Source organism: Crinia signifera, chromosome 6 (assembly GCF_055691185.1).
Source record: "Crinia signifera chromosome 6, ASM5569118v1, whole genome shotgun sequence".
Taxonomy (NCBI): Eukaryota; Metazoa; Chordata; class Amphibia; order Anura; family Myobatrachidae; genus Crinia; species Crinia signifera.
The window spans coordinates 156800296-156820618 of record NC_139222.1 but is presented as its reverse complement, the minus strand read 5'-3'; positions in this window follow the sequence as shown (position 1 = coordinate 156820618).

Here is a 20323-nt window from a genome sequence, read left to right as displayed (position 1 = left end):
AAACCAGGAGGTGAGTGACAGGGTTAATGACTGGGAAGGGAGCAGAGGCAGTTTATCGCGTGCAATAAAAAGCCAGGACCTGTCCATGGTGCTGATCTGCACTAATTCCATACTGCCAGTTTTACAGCCCGCGGTTGTCTGTCCATGGTGCTGATCTTGCATTGATTTCATACTCATAAACAGGGGGGAGTGTTATTCTGGTCCATTCGCATGGACCAGAACATTCATACGGGGACCGATGGTGGGTGAATGCGTATGCGCAGGGTCATTTCTGCACATGTGCATATGCCAGGAGTATGCGGCCATGGCGAACAGACTGCAGCCGGGGGGCGATGGGACTGCGGCTGATATTTACTCTCATGGGAAGTCCCATCGTTTTATGGGCATTCCCATGTAAACTCTGGGTGATCCCATGGTAATCAGGCTGTGACAACTGTGCGGGTAGTGGGCAGCTGACATCACCAGATGTCAGCTGCCTGCCCACTTCCTCCCGAGTGTGCATGCAAATCTAAGCGACCTGAGACTCACTTAAATATGCGTGCACGTTCCACATAATTCGATGGCCGTTGACCATGGAATGATGTGGGTGTACAGCCACAGGCTGCAAATGGATGTTTATGTTAAACATCATTCGCAGGCCCTGCGTGCGAACACACGCTGCGAGGGGGGCGAACAGCCCAGTTTGGTGGACTCGCAACCAGATTAACTCCCAGGGTGTAGATTGCAGAGTGCAATCACTAAAGGAGATTTCAAGCTCATGAACAGTGTTTGCCTGGTACACAAATTGCATACTGCCAGCACAAAGCCAGGGGTTGCCTGTCCATGGTGCTGATCTGCACCAATTCTATACTGCCAGCTCAGAGCCAGGGGTTGCCTGTCCATGGTGCTGATATGTACTAATGACCACACAGCTTTCTACATGTAGCCAGGGACCATCCATATGTTAAGAGAACACTCAGCCATGATCTGTCCATGTTGAACACCACTGCTTGCTACATGAAGCCAGGAGTGCATGGTGCTGATCTGTACTAATGGCCACACTGTTTGACCACACAGCTTTCTACATGTAGCCAGGGACCATCCATATGTTCAGAGAACACTCAGCCATGATCTGTCCATGTTGAACACCACTGCTTGCTACATGAAGCCAGGAGTGCATGGTGCTGATCTGTACTAATGGCCACACTGTTTGACCACACAGCTTTCTACATGTAGCCAGGGACCATCCATATGTTCAGAGAACACTCAGCCATAATCTGTCCATGTTGAACACCACTGCTTGCTACATGAAGCCAGGAGTGCATGGTGCTGATCTGTACTAATGGCCACACTGTTTGCCACATGGACCAACTGTCAGGGACCAACTGTGGTATGTACAGTAGATCCTCAGTCATGATATATCCTTGCTGCTGATCTGTACTGTATGTCACATGTACCTATGTTTAATGCTGCAAGTATGTAAATAGAACAATCAGCCATAAAATCTGTGGTTATAATCTGCTGCAAATTCCTCAAACCTGTTAAAAAGAACCATTGCTCTACACAACCTGCCGCAAGTAGCTGTTATGTGTTCATGGTCCAGACTCCAATTAATCTGTTTACATGTTGTCAGGAGCTTTCCAAGCTGCTGGCCTGTTGGCAGTCCACACAATATCTCTCCCAAGATACAGCTTATACTTTTATACATCAGATTTTCTCAATATTATTCTCCAGCCTCACCACCACTGCATAACCTGTGAGGCCTCCAACATAAGCTCCAGGTCAGTAGTTACTGTCCGATTAATTTGATACAGAACAAAGTCACAAAATAAAGTGTTGCTGGTAAGGTCTGATGAGGGATTCTAGAATCACTATACATATTGAGATATCAAGGAAATCACCATTCGCACGTATCAAAGTCCTCTTCATATAGAACACACTATTAATAGCCTAATAACTCAGTTCTAGAAATCTTTATCGATCAGGATTTTCTACGGTCTCTAGAACTCAAATAGCATTTTATAATTTAACAGATATTATATATCATATTTCTGTAAAGCCACAGCCTCAATGATGGACGTTCCAATAATAACCCTGGAGTAATAAATGAGTGGGCTCAGAGTTGCCCTCTAACTGATGCATTCACATAGTCACATTATCGAGGTTCGCACAAAGGTGGCTTTTGGAAACAAAAAGAAAATCTTAGTGTACACAGTCATATTTATACAGATGCTGACCTTCCAATAGTAAATATCAAACCCTCGAAGTCTCTAAGGGGGGAAATATCACGTGTGTAAATTAAGAGACTGGGGAGAAAAGGATTAGAAATATTAAAAGTCAATGTTGAATAACTAATAAAAGATTACATATGACAAAAGAGATATAGTGTAAACAGGGAATGTTTTGCTCAGAACACAATAAATAGAAAGGAAATGGATAGGTTAGTCCACCTTTTCCCCACATAATTCTACAGGAGAACCTTTGTATTTCCCATTTTTTGTATTCCTCTTTCATGTGCTGAATGCTTGATGTGATGATGAACACAGACAGTAAATTAATGAAGCCATTATATAGTTAATGTGTTGGTCGCACATGGTTGACAAGCAGTCCTGATTCACTAGATTTTCTATATAATGTTGTGGATTTCCTGTGTCTGGCCAGGCGTGAAATAAGAAATGAGATAGAACAGACGTGTTCTCACCCACAACAACGCAATAGTCTTAAAGTAAATATATCAGGTTTGTTGTATTTGCCAGGTATATGTATATATTTACTGATGCCAGCTTTGTGTTTAAAAATCCTTGTAAGAGAGAATAGGCCTGACTTGGACATGGTTCTAAATGGGGAGTTTTCTTTGGATCTTTTACTGTGCGTGCTTAGCAGCCTGTATATACTATGTAGAGCATTTACAAGCATCTAAATGTGCATCTTTCTTGTTGGCCACTTCCTATATCTGGCTAAATGGGCATTACTGAGTAGCAATAAGATGCTCACCCATATAACAAGCATCCCATTATTATGTAGTAGGTTTGTAGATAGCATTGCGGGCTATTTTGAGGTAAGCATATCTAGAGTTATCCAATTTTGGTCACATCACCTGTACCGAGGATGAGGCTGGTGAAAATTTTATATGTTGGCATGGACATCCAATCAATGGAAGTAGTCTGAATCTACTAAGTGTTAGAGGTTTCTGTGTGAACTGTCCTCCAGCTGTGAAATTATTAGTTATTGTCACGGTTACTAATTAAATATCAGTCTATGTTACATAGGACAGTATTCAATGCTGAGGGAGAGCTGTGACAGAGAGCAGTGCTGCCTGCTCGTTGTCACAGCTCATAGGGTAAGTATTCAACTGACCCCCTGCATAAACTGTTTCCCCCTCGCTCCGTTTTTGGAGTGAGGGGGAAATGGCATATGCCGCCCCTAAAACAGCGAGACTCACGGCTATATGTAGCGGGCTCCCTGGATTAGCCGCAAACCTCGCTGTTTGGGAAATCCTCACCGTCCTCTGACAGGAGTTCTCCGAAACGTTGAATTGGGTGAGCGGCCGGCGCGGGGGTTAAACGGCGAAGATCGCTTGTTTTTGGCGATCCCTGAAGTTTAACCCCCTCGCCGGCCGCATTGAATACACCCCATAGTTGTCAAATAATTTGGTGTGGCTGCCATGATCTCTGATCTTGTATATACTCTATTTCAGTTATTCCCAAAGATCTAGAATCGCTGAAATTGGATTCCTATAGTATGAACAGCATCCATATCATCAAAGTTTATTATAGATACATTTTGAAAAATATATTAAATGAAGTAAATGTCATCCTTAGGTTCAGTTCTCTCGTGATGAACAATTTTGCCTCTGATTGATCACATGATTTATTATTGGCAGCCAATGGCACTAGCTTTACATATTAGTTTGACCATAAATAGCTTAATTCAGTCCTGGTCCACCAACCCCAAGGCATCGCTGCAAGAGCACTGCACCACAGGGTGCCCAGGCGCACAGCTTGCTAACCACTGCTCTATTTTATGGAATGATTTAAATGATACTGTTTTGTCTGCAACCAAATAGCTGGATACTTTTTTTTTTTTTTTTTTAATTTGCTCTATGCATCTCTTTATCTCATTTCAATCCTTGGATTGCTAGATAAAACCTGGTTTGTACAGTGATCGCAAAGACTAGCACATATCACAGTACCCAGGGCCAGTTATTCCTATGGACTTAGTGGGCTGTTGTCCACTGGGCTCAGAATTCTAAGGGCCCTTGTCCAGTCTCCTCATAGCTCTTCATTTCCAATCACCCCAATCTGCAGGTGTGGTGTCACACTATAATACAATTTGGAGATGTATGTGGGTGGGCAGTAAGTGTGTGTGAGTGGGGGGTGCGTATTAAGTAAAGGAAAGTCAGATGGGCTGTGTGTGTGTGTGTGGGGGGGGGGGGGGGGCAGTAGCAAGAGCAAATACCCTACAGTGTACTCCAGCCACAAAGGCTACCCTTTCAGTAGAGCATAAGTAGCAGGGTGAGCTGGTTGAGCCTCATAATTAGCTAATAAAAGATTAGGCACTTAGAATGAGTGTGCCTGGCTGAGCAGCAGTTCAAATATGGGGTAGTCAGTCCCAACACAAATGTATAGCAAAAAAACAGGAAGGGGGTGAACTGCGCTAAATAAATCACCGGGGTGTGGCAAATATTACACTTAATAAGATAATTTGTTAAGAACACATTTTATACCATACAATTAATAAAAAAATTATTAAAAATTAGACTGCGGTCGTGCACTTGATTGAAACTGATAAAAATAATTTGAAATGATAGTCACCAATTCCGTCCACCAGTACTGGGGAAGTTAACGATGTATCTTTGGAAAGGTTTTTTTACCCCTTTTTATCGATTCGTCTCCTGATGGTTGATGGAATATTGTTTACCGCCTTAAGGAAAAATATACTTTGGGAGAGGTGGTGCTTCTCCAATGTGACCTTGTGCCTCACTTCACATGATTACAAACAATAAGTTGAACAACCGCATTGCATTCACAACAGCTTATCTAAGCATCAAAAACAACAATAGCATTATCATCAATATCTCATGTCACCGTTACTCATGGCATAATCAAATCAATATTTAAATCATCTAATAAACCAATTATCCCCGGAATCAGGAGCAGAGGAAGCCTATAGTTGGAAGGAGCCCAAGAATCCCAGAAAGTGTTAAGTGTCAAGTATTATTGAAGGATCCCCTAATAATAATCTAGTCTCATGTCTTCTGGATTCTTTAAGGAGTGCTTTATACTTAGTTTAAAATCTACTAACAAAGTAAAGGTGCATATACACTGGGCATTTTGCCCAGTGTGTGTGCTGGATGATCATGTAAAAATCGCTGGCCAAAAAATTGCACAGTTGACATTGCAGAGAATTGGGGACTCACTTGCTGGCACCAGGTTCAGTAGGTATATGCTGGTGCAGGGTGCACGGTACAGGACCCCTACGGATCCAAGTACCAGTTAAACTGCACAACCTGCAAGGGGCAAATTGGAAACTGACAGTGTCCTTAGAAAATTTTGTAGAAGAGGCCTGACATGGGTAGCACCAGTGGTATAACATGCCTTGTAGCCATTTCATCATCACTGGATGGAAGAGTCACTTTACTGCAGAGATGGAATAACAGAATTAATGGGGCCAATGCAGTCTAATGAGTACTGTAGGCTGTCTGCAGGGGGTGGGGCCACATATAAGCAAATGAAACAGGCATCAGATATATGTCGGCCCACCGGAAATCTTCCGTGAGCCCTATGGTTGCAACTTGCATTTATTAAGATACACCTGTTGTATATACCCATAACTTCAGTTACATATAAATAGCAATAACAGAGACAATCTCAATGTTAAACAGAATAAATAGAGCAATGACATTCCAAAATTCATCTCTGTAAAGGTGCCCACACACAGATAGATATTGTGTCCAATAAAATGTCTACCCAATTTCGCTAGAAATTCAGAACACCCCTGATCATGCCCACGCACAACCCAATTGAGTAAACGATCAGAGGGTTAGATGAGTCGTTTAACGACCCATCTAACCCTGAAAATCATATAGCACATCATTTCCACATTGTACATCATGCATACACATGGAACGATGTGGCTGAACCGTGCAAGAGTCTTTCATCTTGCCACCTGCTGAAGGGATTAGCAAGCTCGACGAATGACCTGCATGCACCCGCATTGGATCATGATCATGCCCACACACGGTAAGTTTTTAAACAATTGGTCGTTTTGATTGGTCGGAAACGGCCATAAAGTTTAAAAAAATCTTACTATGTGTGGGCACCTTAAGTTATCATACAGATGGCACAGTGAAAAGGACCGGAGGCACATTATTGTAACGTTTTACAGTATTCAATATTTAATTATCCATTTGTACTAAATTGCTATATAAATGTCTAAAGAAAGGTGATTTATAGCTGCAGTCTCACTTTAGGTGGAGTACCACAGGGATCTATGCTTGAATATGTTACTACAGCATTGGAATTGATGCCTGAGGCATTGGCGACACAAGTAGCAATTCCCTGATGCTGCTACATAAGTCTGATTATAGATACTGTATATTTCTGTTGATGATGTCAAAAATTCAGTTGACCTCTATTCCACTGAGAATATGTGTGGTAAAAATAACAGTAAGACATATATTACATACATACTGTATGTGGATCCTAAAGGATAACTAAAACAACTACAATATTTGCATATATGAACCATGAAGGTAAAATGCACTAGACAATGTTTAACTGAATGTCTAGTGTGATAGAATGTTTCCTACTTCTGTCACAAACAGCTGATATGTCCTGACACCTTGTACAAAGTAAGACACCGTGATAAGGCATCCGTGAATAATGAGCATATATGCAAGAATACACTCATGTTATACGGAAATGAGATATTGATTTAGAATTGTTATTTAAAACACTGTAATTAACAGAGCTGCAAAAATCTTTCTTTCTCTTCTAATGATATGTTGTAGTGCACGGAAGACCCTGTGGGGGTTATTCAGACCTGATTGCTGCTCTGCGAAATTGCAAATAGCCACCATCCCACCAGAGTAAAAATCCGCCCTGTGCAAGTCTGCAAATGGCTTGCAAAAATCACACCATCGTCGACTAGCTGCAAATCCCACTCATCATCTAATGATTCCAAACCTACTCTGCCTGTGTGATAAAAACAAACTGATCGAGCCCAGAGCTGATGTCACACGCCCTCCCTGATCATGCTTGATCACATCTGGGTCCCTGACACACCCAGATAGCAGCCGGTTACCACCCACAAACACTAGCTTTCTGCAAACAGCGGTCGGCTTGGGATTAAAAATAATCAAAAAAGTCGTTGTTTGGAATCATGCATGTGTACTGCGATCCGTAGGCAAGTGCAGTCGTTCGAAATCAGGTTTGAATAACCCCCTGAATCTTCTAAGACAAGGAGTGTATCTATTACACTAAAATACCTCATGCTGCTCAAACTAGAAATCACATGGTACTGTACTTACTAGTCTGGTTGGATATGATCAGCAGGTAATTTAAAAGCTCAAAAGCTCATAGGCGCTGAGCCCTGGATGAAGCACGAATGGTGTAATGGTTAGCATGACTGCCTCACAGCACTGAGATGCTGGGCTTGATTCCCACCATGGCCCTAATGGCACTAACTGTGCAGAGTATGTATAGTCTCCCTGTGCTTGTGTGGTTTTCCTCTGCATTCTTCCGATTCCTCCCAGAATTCAAAAATATACAGGCAGGTTAATTGGCTCCCAAAAAAAATCAACCCTAGAATGTCTGTGTGTGCGTAGTGTGGTAGGGATCATAGATTGTAAGCTCCACTGGGGCAGGGACTGATGTGAATGTTGAAATATTCTTTTTAAAGCACTGTGGAATATGCGTGCGCTATATAAATAACTGGTAATAAATAAATATTAGAAGTTAGTGACATCAAGCAGAAATATGTTCTTATGTAGGCCTGAAAATATGACAGAAAGAAGCAAGATACAAATTCCTAAATCTGCTCAAAGCCTGCACACAAGGCTGTATCATTCATAAGGCTGACTAGGGACTGTTCAGGGACTAGGGGTCCAATCTTGTTTTTTTCTTTTACTGAAGCCCTGTGTCCTAGGGATAAAGGCACTTTGCACTCTGAGCCATAGCTAGACACACTCATATGGGTGAATTCAACTGGTGCAAGGTTCTCTCACATGCATTATGCCCAATTTTGGATCACTCCTGATACCCACAGCCAGTGCAAGATTTAAACATTTTAGTGCACTGTGCCAGAAATGGAAGTGATGCCCCCCATCAGCCGTACTGAAAATAGGGAGTGGCTTTATGGAGAAATGGGCTTGGCCACATAATAGTACCACTTTAAATTACACCATACAATAGTGTCCATTATTCACAATACACTACAGAGTGTCACTTGTACACATAGCGCCATGTAGAGTACATCTACACAATGTGCCAGGTAGACCCCCTTAGGCATTTTGTGCCAGGTAGAGCCTGTACATATTACGCTAGGTAGAGCCACGACAGACAACAAACAAACGACAGTCAAAGCCCCCATTACATGTTAAGCCAGTCAGAGTCTCCGTAAGACATTATGCCAGGCAGAGCCCCCGTTACACCAGTTAGATCCCCTTATACACATTACACCAGGCAGAGCCCAATTAAACACATTATGAAAGGCAGAGCCCCTGTTTAACATTACGACAGTAGAAAAAGGGTTTTGGGGGTCAGTCGCACAAGATCACAGTATTTTTCTCACAAATCCATTTGGCCCCCTGCTAGATATATAGAAAAGTCACACCAGTATATATGCAGGGGTGTGCTACCACGGCCAAAATTGCAGAAATATTAGTTAAGGACAGAAAAGAGAATTAAATAGAGACCTAAATGATACCTCTTATTAAGGTTATGTATTAAAAGGCTGTGAAGTATGACAAACTAAACAAAAACAAAGACAAAATTAATATAGTGCATGTTTAAAAATGCACGTGAATCTGGGTATATCGTTCCCTTATAAATGGCTCTGTTGGCTTTGTAAGTAATATCGGGAACCCAGTTTATGCTCACAATAAATTATCGGCTATCTTGTTGTATGTCAAATACAAATAAATCTTTATTAAAAACACTTGAGTCTGTGTGCATTCTATGCAGGTCAAATATCTAAAAAAATATCAGTAAAAGGTAAAGTTAATAAGTACTTTTATTCCCAGCCACAGCTTGGTTAATATAAAGCCGTATCTGCGTGAATTTTGATATTATTTTGATGGGTCATTTCTAGTTACACCACTGGCCCTCCCTCTACACTTTATGTTAAGCATAAACCTTGTTAGATGTTATGCAGACAGAGCCCTTCAATACACGTTATGCTAAGCAGAGCCCTGTTACACACTGCATCAGGTAGAGCCCCAGTTACACAGTAACTGAGGCAGATCCAGGGGTGGATTGGCCCACCGGGAAACCGGGCCATATCCCGTTGGGCCGGTGCATATTACCCCCTGGCTGGGCCACCGACTGTTCTTCCAGGGCTAGTGCTGGTGTCCCTGAGGGGAATATATGCGGTGACCATTTTTGATTAGGGCTGTGCTGCCCTTTGTGACCAGGATGCGGCTGCTGGTCGCTGTTCGGTGACGTCGGAAGCAGCTGCACAGCACAGATGGAACCTGTTGGAGCACTTCCCCCATGGTCAGCGTCTCCATCCCCCCCCCCCCCCCCCCCCCCCCCCCGGCACCAGCGTTAGCTATGTCACACATTTGTAGATGTCTCACCCACTCCCCTAGACTCAAATAGGTGCTGCTAACAGCTGGCTGCTATCCAACTGACAATAGGCTCCAGAAGCACACTCCAGAGGCCACACTCGCTCCCCAGCACTACTTCAGTAACAAGTTTCTTGGTGACATTTGCGTTCCATTTACCTTGTTCCATGAACGAACTTTGTTTTAGACCTCTAAAAATTGAATAAACTCACTCTGGGTGTAGGATTAATCCTTCTATAATGTGATAAAGATATTTAGAAGCTATAAAGATGGAAATCTGCCTACAGAGTGAGCCTTAGTTCCGATCACTTGATCGGACTTACTTTGCATAAATAAAAGTTCCTGTATTAATTTCAATTATGTGTATTAACTATATGTATTGTTTTTAGTGACTTATGTCTGCCTCCTCATTATAATGTGGTTTGATTTATATTGAATGAAATTATACCAGTGATTGGATTTTACTTGTGTCATTGATTTCCTCATTAAGTAAGGTATATATACCTGAGCCAGGTACACAGTCAAAACACCTTTGATAAAGCTGCAGGGTGCAGTGAAACGCGTTAGGTGCTTGTTTCCAGCCCAAGGATATTGTGTGTGAATCAGCCGTTTGTTGTGGACATTTGCTCCTGTTACCACCATCCCCTCCCCTCTTCAAAATTGGTGGACACCGCGCACATGACCCCCAGGTGACTTAAAAATACCATCTGTCGCCTGCGTCAGTGGGTTTCCTACTGTGTGCGGAAGCCTTTTTTTCAAATCCATCGTATTGGTTTTTACTAGAGACAGGATTATATGCATTTGCATATTTGCATATGCATTTGCATATTTTTCCATTCTCACTGGTTATTGCATATTTTACCTAAAATCTAGTGATGGTGCATAATTTAGGCCCCACCTTCTTTCCACCCGTGAGTCACAGCCCTGCTTTGCTCTGCTGCTGCTAGCCAGGTAGTGGGTATAGCCACGTAGTGGTATAGTGTGCAGGCTGGGTCAATATGTGCGCAGTGTGGGGAACCTTGGATGTACACTATGTCTGACACTGCTCTAGGCTGCCAATTCATGTTGACAAAAGTCAGTCGGGGCGGATGCCATTACGAACTCCTGAACTTTTGCCTGCCCCTGGCCTGGGACTTTACACCAAGAGACAGACTTCTGCAGCAGAGGAGGCGGGTGGAAGGGTTGTGACATCACGCGGCGCAGAGGAAATGCCGTGTCACAGTGAGTATGCGGTGCAAGGAGGAAGCCTTCCACTGCGCGGCCCCCACACGCTATGCTGACATTTAATCCATTGGCGCTGGGGATGAGGGTCCGTGTAGTTGATGCAAGAAGAGCATTGGAGACTGCAGTATGCTGTAGCAGCCAGGAAGGAAAAAAATCCTGTGTACAGCACTAGACATCTGCAGATGCTGTGGGCCTTATTTTGAGGTTTATTTGCAACTAATTGTGTGCTGATTTTTAAATAAATAAGTAAAAAATTACTTTTTTTTATTATTTAATGTAGCATATTTTAACACTTTTCATGCATATTTTAAGTATTTGTCATGCATATTTGCATGCATATTTCAAGCTTTTTATGTTGCATATAATCCTGTCTCTAGTTATTACATTGGTGGACACTGCTCCAAGGACCCCTCCGGTGACCTATCTGTCAGCTGTTCACCCCAATAGGAGGACAAAACATCTACTGAGCGGAAGCCATATTCATCCTTCAGCGGGAGCTAACAGCGCCATGCAAATTGAGAGGACACCATCTCCACATAACCATAAGAATTGGACACACCATCTGGTAATGTGCACTTACCTTGATCATCTGAGTGGTAACCCCCAAATATCCCTTCCACACTAAGGGGGAAATTTACTAAAGAAAATTTGTAAAAAAAAAATAGGTGTATTTGTTCCAGAAATACACTTATTTTTGACATTTACTATCCCGAAAATACGGCAATTCGTATTCGTATTGATAGCACATCAATACGAATATGAACTGCCCTATTTTCGTGATAGTAAATGTAAAAAATGAGTGTATTTCTGGAACAAATACACCTATTTTTTTACAAATTTTCTTTAGTAAATTTCCCCCTAAATATCCACCTACAGAGGCGTGGAATTTGTTTATAAACATTTTAACAATATTATTTTTTCTTTTCTCATTTTTATACATTGTATTTTATTATTATTACTGTATTTTCAGGTATATTTCTATGCTAGTAAAAATTTGATACATAATTTCCAATCATCTGGTATTGTTTTTCATTACTAGCGCAGCTCGACTTGCCTTGTGCTTGTTTTTCTTGGTGACATGTCTACTTCATTTGATGAGGGACTGTTATTAATAGAGACAGGATTATATGCAACATAAAAAGCTTGAAATATGCATGCAAATATGCATGACAAATACTTAAAATATGCATGAAAAGTGTTAAAATATGCTACATTAAATAATAAAAAAAAGTAATTTTTTACTTATTTATTTAAAAATCAGCACACAATTAGTTGCAAATAAACCTCAAAATAAGGCCCACAGCATCTGCAGATGTCTAGTGCTGTACACAGGATTTTTTTCCTTCCTGGCTGCTACAGCATACTGCAGTCTCCAATGCTCTTCTTGCATCAACTACACGGACCCTCATCCCCAGCGCCAATGGATTAAATGTCAGCATAGCGTGTGGGGGCCGCGCAGTGGAAGGCTTCCTCCTTGCACCGCATACTCACTGTGACACGGCATTTCCTCTGCGCCGCGTGATGTCACAACCCTTCCACCCGCCTCCTCTGCTGCAGAAGTCTGTCTCTTGGTGTAAAGTCCCAGGCCAGGGGCAGGCAAAAGTTCAGGAGTTCGTAATGGCATCCGCCCCGACTGACTTTTGTCAACATGAATTGGCAGCCTAGAGCAGTGTCAGACATAGTGTACATCCAAGGTTCCCCACACTGCGCACATATTGACCCAGCCTGCACACTATACCACTACGTGGCTATACCCACTACCTGGCTAGCAGCAGCAGAGCAAAGCAGGGCTGTGACTCACGGGTGGAAAGAAGGTGGGGCCTAAATTATGCACCATCACTAGATTTTAGGTAAAATATGCAATAACCAGTGAGAATGGAAAAATATGCAAATGCATATGCAAATATGCAAATGCATATAATCCTGTCTCTAGTTATTAATATACAGGAATTCTCCTTTCTGGATTCTAACTCCACCAAGTACACAGCGCAGGAGTGCTTACTATATGGGACATTTAATTGCTTCTATTTACATGCCGTGGCTATTTTGTTGCAGCCCAGTGTATATAATAAAATACTTTAAGTCTCCCAGTCTTTCTGCAATCTAATTACAGTTACCCTTCTGCTGTCTGCTGATTGGTGGCAGCTGAGAGGTCCGGTAGTGATGGCCATTCCAGCTCTGAAAAGCCCCAGACCCTGTATATGCTCAGGTAATCTCAACCCCGCCCACCTGCAATAGTGGGCTGAACTTTTAATCAGTGGGTCCTGCCGGGGATTGTCCCTACTAAATAGCAGCAGTCAAGCCTGGACTCAGCCAAGGCTATCAGCTATATCTGTCTTACTAGAGAAGCTGACATAATTGCAGTTGGATTTTATGCAGGTTTAAGTTGGATAATTTTCTAGCAAAAGCTCACCATTGCAAAAATTAATTGGAGCTGCAACTATGGCACAATTTACATGAAGCCAAATGGCCACAATTACTGATATGTGGTTACTAGAACTGACACAACTGGTATTTTTGTATATTTGAGTACAAGGAAAACATTACCCAAATTACACTTCAAGATAACATTTGGGGAAATTTACGGTACTTGTATACTATCACGGCTCCCACGATGGGCATCGTACAGGGAAAAATCGCATCGCATGAGATCGCATGTGATCGCATGCGATGTGATGCGATGTGATGCGATGTGATGCGATGTGATGCGATGTGATGTGATGCGATGTGATGCGATGCCATTTTTCACAAAAATCATGGACATGTGTTCAAATCATGTAAAATGCACCCCAAATGGCATTTTTCCCACTGTATCACCCCCACTATCAACGCCAACCTGAAGCGTGGCGAGCGCAGCGAGCCCGTGAGGGGCGGCGGTACGCGTCCAACGACCTTTTCATACCCCCACTATCCAGCGAGCCACCGAGCCCGAAGCATAGCGAGCGCAGCAAGCCCCGCGAGGGGACGCGGATACCTTCACAGGTATCCGTGTCCCCTCGCGGGCTTCACAGGTATCCGTGTCCCCTCACGGGGCTCGCAGCGCTCACCACGCTTCGGGCTCGGTGGCTCGCCACACTTTCTATTCTCAACTCCACGCCGACGTGGATAGTGGGCATGCGATGGCATGCAATGGGAGCCGTGATAGTATACAAGTACCAAATTTACTAATATGGGATTTTATTTTCACATGGGATGTTGCTATGGGCAACCAATCATACACCACCAGGTTAATCTAGACATCTGATCCTGCTCTTTAATGGGCAAAAGGAGTGTTCTGTCTCATCCATATGTGTATGCTGAGCAGGAGACTGCTGGTATAACAGAGATGTCATAAGCCAGAGTTGATACCAATATCCAGAATCACCTGAAATGACAGCAGACAATTAGGTAATATTACATTCAACATTGTAACATTGGTATAAATGAAGGCATTCTTAGAGGTTTTAGCCATTTCTCCATACCCAATAGACAGCCAGCTGGCATCTGTCCACTCTTAAATCTCTCCATGGGGATAGCTGGTGTAAAATAAAGTCATCATAAAAGGACCCAGGTTAGTCATTACCACACTAGAAATCACTGACTCCCTGCACATTGAAGGAGTGGAACTGATGCTTATTAACATACACTTACAACCCAAAGTGTGATATTCTTAGCACAATATGAGTAAACTTTATGGCCCCCAGGACATTAGGAATTCCTGAGATTATATCGAAGTCAACGTTTAGGTCCTACCACTTTGATTAATGACTGAGGATGCTGATAACAATGTGCAATAATTGCTGGAATGCAGTTACAATTGTAAACCACAACGGAATCTGCTGCGCTATATAAGAAACTGTTAATAAATAATAATACTTGGCTTAAATTACTTTAAAAGAAGTTTCCTGCATAATCCCAAACACCCTGCAGCTTGCAGCGTGTGATGGCCAAGTGCAATGAACCAATGATTTGTGAAGACCAGGCACTATTTAGTTGCTTAAAAAAGTAAACAAACCCAGCTCACTACAATATACCAGCAACATAGACAAGTACATCCTAGATTGTAATAGTAACGCAGACATCCGGTACATATATTTTCCAAGTACCAGCCACATCAAGGCATCTGTTCATCCTACACTACATGATAATAGCACCTACTCTGGAAAATACATTTATGTATTTATGAATTAAGAGAGAACTCACCTGGAGGCACCCAAAGATCTTCCAATATGGCACTAGAATGATCAATATACTGTTTAATTACTGATCCCATCCATGCCTCTCAGAACAGTAATAAACAAAATGGTACTTGCTCAATTTAATATATTGGTCCAACACTGTATAGGTATTCCTATTCAAAGATTCTAAATCATCTCTAACCTCCTCATGGAGATTTGGGAGGATTAGGAGATTTAGCGGAAATATTGTAGCCACTTGCTGATTTTAGAAGGGAGTCCAGGACCATTCCAGATCTAAAGGCCCATATAGCATACTTCATAATTGAGTCAGAGAGTCAGCAGTTAAAATACATGACCACAGTCCCATAATAATAATCTTTATTTGTTTTTTTTTTGCATTATTTAAAATTATCTTTAGGAAAATAAATAAAACTGTGTGGAAAAAAAATATTACATATTTTTAAACTTGAAAAAGTTAATTGGTCAGTTTCTCCCAGATGACTCAATTTGTCAATTTATTGGGATAAATTTATCCCTAATCTGGGACAAGTTGATCAATTATTTTAGTTACATTTTCAAAGCCCTTTTTTATAGATGCATTCTTATCATTGTGATTGACAGGAGACATCCTATAGATGTTTTCGTTTTACTCTGGTTCTCTTTTTCCTTGCTTAAGCACCATACACACTAGATGAGAAAGTAAAAAATATTGCTTCTGAGCGATATCTTTTATTATATTGTCTACAATGTACACAAACATTGTTAACGATGCACACTCCTAAAAATGCCCTCCCTCATCTGTTCAGAATGGTCCCGCTCCCCCACTGTCACACCCCCCCCCCCCCCCCGCCACTTCCCTGCCAGCATCGGCAAATGTGTATGCACTTGCTGATGCTGGCAATGTGCCACGTATATCGACGGGTACACACAACCCCTTTAAGCAGTTATCTAGCCACGTCCGACCCCATTGCCGTGGTCTGGTAAGGCATACAGTATATTGCTTCTGACATGCAGGTGTGATCTGGCAAGCCTAGCCTTAATATAATAAGCCCCTGTTAGTTTTGGCAGTTTTTCTTTGGACTAAATACTGTAGCTTTTACAGAGAACACTGCATTACAGTGTTGCTTTGCAATGTGCTGTCGCTCAGAGACAGATTCCAATGAAAGCAGCAAGTGATGCAAGGAGACCACTACCGTGGAAGGCAATATCAGTAGGCATAACTAAAAGGGAATCAGAGGTAGCAGCTGCTATGGTGCTCGGCAGCTGAGAAGGCTTGCCCAGTTGCCAAGCCCCATATTGGTCCCTATGATGACATACTGAATACTATTTCCCTCTGTGACCCCTTAAGCGTTGCAGTAATACAAATTCTGCAGTCACCAGGGAGCGTATTGAGCTTGTCATTTGTCAGTTTGGCAAGGCGTTTCAAACCCTAGACTACAGTGCATAGTAGTTGGCATTCTAGAGCTTTTAAATCCTGTTAAGAAGGGAAATCTGCTGCTCCATTCCTCTTTGACCAGGGAGTGTACTCAGTATAGCTTTGCACAGAAAGAAATGGTGGCACAGTAAAGTAAGAGCGTGGAGCAGAGTGGGATGGAAATATTGGAGATCATAAAAGCAATCTCTGTGTATGCTGTGGTCATAGCCTTATGGATGCCACTATCCATGTTCATACCTTTAAACTGTCCCAATTACAGCAGGACAGTCCCAGCTGTCCCACGCACGGGCTGCAATGTCCCATGGGGATGGCAGGACTGTTGGAGGGGAGGAGCCTGTGATCACTGCTGCTCTACAAAACAGTGGTGAGCACTGTGCATGCCAACTAATAGTTTAAGGCAGAGAGCTGGGGGCTGCCCAGCTGCTCAGGGAGTGCTGGGCATGCTCTCAAAATAGGCCATAGGCCATACCCACCCATCTCAAGGCCCCACCACTTTTTTGGACACATGTCCTGATTCCCTGATGGCCAAAGTTGGGAGGTATGCTTGTCGATGTCAGTTTCCAGTCACACGGAGAGGCACCCCCAGACATTTTTAATATTTGGCATCGGTGTTAGTTGATAATAGATTGTGACATGGGAGTGATTACATATATGTGGGGGAATCAAGACATTATGTTGATGGATACTAGACATACCTTAAAAATGGTGTAAGTCAGTTCCATCCTCCTGCCTCTTTAAAACTTTGGGTGCTCTTCAAAATTATTAATTGTGATCCGTGGTCTTATCTGTGTGATCTGATGTTTCATTGATAGTAATGACCTGGTAAGGTTATCAGTTTTGCTCAAAACTATATAAAATAATGAAGGTGGTATTCTAAAAAGGGTGACAAATATAATAGGCTCCTCTTACCACTCCCCTGTGTCTTTTGAGCGTCTCCGTCATAAAGGTCCCTGAAAAACACAGATACCTAAGGGAGGGAAAGTAATGGATGCTATGGGATCTCTAGTAAGAAAAGGAATGATCGATGAGTATACAGTAATTCACAATTTTCTTCTACAAACCCCATGGCAGCCATGATACTGGGACATACTCAAGCATAGAAACAAATGGAATGGAGACAATAATATATATATATATATGCAAGTAAACTTTTATTTTCTGAGAGGATTACATTCCTGACAGAGCTTCATCAAGAACATAATTCACAAAGTGGGCAGATGATACATTTAGAGCATCGTGATTAGAAAATGCATGAACTAAAGACCATGTCGCTGCCTGGCAAATCTCAGTCACCGATGCTTTGGCCCTTCTGGCCCAGGAAGTGAAAACTGCCCAAGTTAAATGTACCTTCACTATCGAAGGTACCACTTTGCCTTCTTGGTTGTAAGCAAACACAATCATGTCTCTAATCCATCAATAATTCATCTGTTAAGCCGGAACTAGACCCTTTCTTGCACCTTCTAGTATTACAATAAGATGCTTTGTGTCCTGGTCACTAGTCCTCTCCAGGTATATGTAAATAGCCTGAACTAGATCCAACATATGCCAGGACCTCTGTTCTTTATTCTCTGGTTTTGAATAGAAACTTGGCAAAGCGATCTCCTGGTTGAGATGAAAGGCTGAAATGACCTTAGGCGAGAAATCTGGATTTTTTTCACAGAACTACTCTGTCTGGAAAGATAAGCAGATATGGTTCCTCTTTCCAAAGGGCCTGCATTTCACTCACTCTTCTGGCCGAAGTAATCACTACTGAAAAGACCACCTGCCATGTAAGAGGCTTAAGAGGAATGTCTGAGAAGGGTTCAAAGGGATGCTTTGACAGGACCGTGTTCCGGTGACATGGGGCAACCAAGGATTTCACACACATGGTGCATTTTGCTGTCATGCAGGACAGCTTTTTCAAAGACCTTTGAAAAAGCTGTCCTGCATGACAGTGAAACGCGTCATTAGCAGAACATCTACCTGCCCACATCTGCCACTTTTGCACTTTATTTGGATCCTACCAGCTGCCGCAATTTAGAGGACTTTTCCTCAATTTCCCCAAGGTACACAGAGGGACACTTGTTTTGCTTCACCACCACCAAGGAGGATATTACTGCAATGCAACCTAAATTGGATAAAATCCCCAGGTGAACTTCATTGGTAAATATACCATATTCTAACTTCTTGAACTTTGTTGGAATTTGTATTAACCAATGTGACACGACTGGTTTTTCCTCCATACTGCATATATTCAAATGGCGGTATGCATAGGAGCAGATCCTACATTTCTTTAATAATGCATTCTCAGGGCAGCATTAACGTTTTATTATATGTTTATATGTCATTACATGTGCACTATTAAATATAATTTTTTGGTACTTGTGTAGTTTCACGGCGGCAGGCTACACTATGTTTTCATCATAGGCTAAGCTACGTTGTCAGCGTAGCCCAACGGCTGCCTAGCGTAGTCAGCTTAGTGTCCCTGTGGCAGCACTGCGTAGTCAGCATAGTGTCCCCATCAGGCAGCGTAGTCACCGTACTGTGCACGCGATCTGTAGCTCTGTCCCCAGCATCCCTGGCAAGCCAAGTGAGCACCTCTCACACAGCATCGGTAACCGCCAGATCCTCTGTGCTGGCAGACGCCGGCAGAGAGGCGATCCATCTGCCTGAGACGCACGACGCTTGTGCGTCTCATTAATTCTTGTGGCAGGGTATGGCAACCCTGCTATGTCCGTTACAGGGAGTCGGTGTTAGGAGGTTCGGTAGCACATGCGTCTCGTGCACAAAGGGGGGTGTGGGGGCGCAAGTGTTTCTCATGCACAATAAAGGATGCATTTGCCATTGTTCCATGTTACATAGTGACAAATGCCTCCTTGTGAAACCACCATTATCCACACCAGCCCAAAGCATGGCAAGCATAGCTAGCCCCACGAGGGGATGCATTACACGTCCTCCCAACCTGTTCATATCCCCATTATCCATGTCGGCGTGGAGTTGACTTTATAAAGTGTGGCGAGCGCATCGAGCCCGAAGCGTGGGCTGAAAACCTATGAAAAATGTTCAATAATACCATATAACAAGTCCAAGAAACTCTAAAAACAGTCATTCTTCTCTTTCTGCATTCCCTTCAGATGCAGCTGATGTTGATGCAGCTGCGTCAACATTTGTGTCCGCTGGTTTGTCAGTTGTTGGGACCAGAGTTAGCGCGTGTAAAATGCGCTGGAAAGCGTTCTCTGTACCAAGGGTTTGGTGCTAAATAAACTCCTGCAGGTAGGAGTCAAGGTATTGACTCGCAGTGCCCCTCTGTCTCTTGTTCCTCCACTTGCATGAGCCCCAGAGCCTTTCAATATTTTGGGTATGAATCCCAGTGTCTGGGTCCACGAAATTGTAGCGGTGGTTGACGCACGCATGATGGTACCCCGTCTGCTGAGGTTGTTGTGTGTTGTACGTGCGTCAACAGTCTGAGTATATGGTGGTACCCAGTTCAATATGCGTCTGGATGGCGGACATCAGGGTGCTGGCATCACGGCTGGCCACTGGTGTTATGAAACATTCACCTGTCTCACGGGATATGCCACCAAAGAGCCACTGCTGAGGTAGGACGTGTCCAACATGATTCTTGCGCTGGAAAATAGACTTTTGTCCATCTCAACAATTTTGCCGGGTCCGCCAATCCGGCGTTGGGTCTGCGACATCAAATCGAGGGTAAACGCCTCCCGCATAAGGTTGTTATATATCACAGCGGTTTTGTTTGAAATC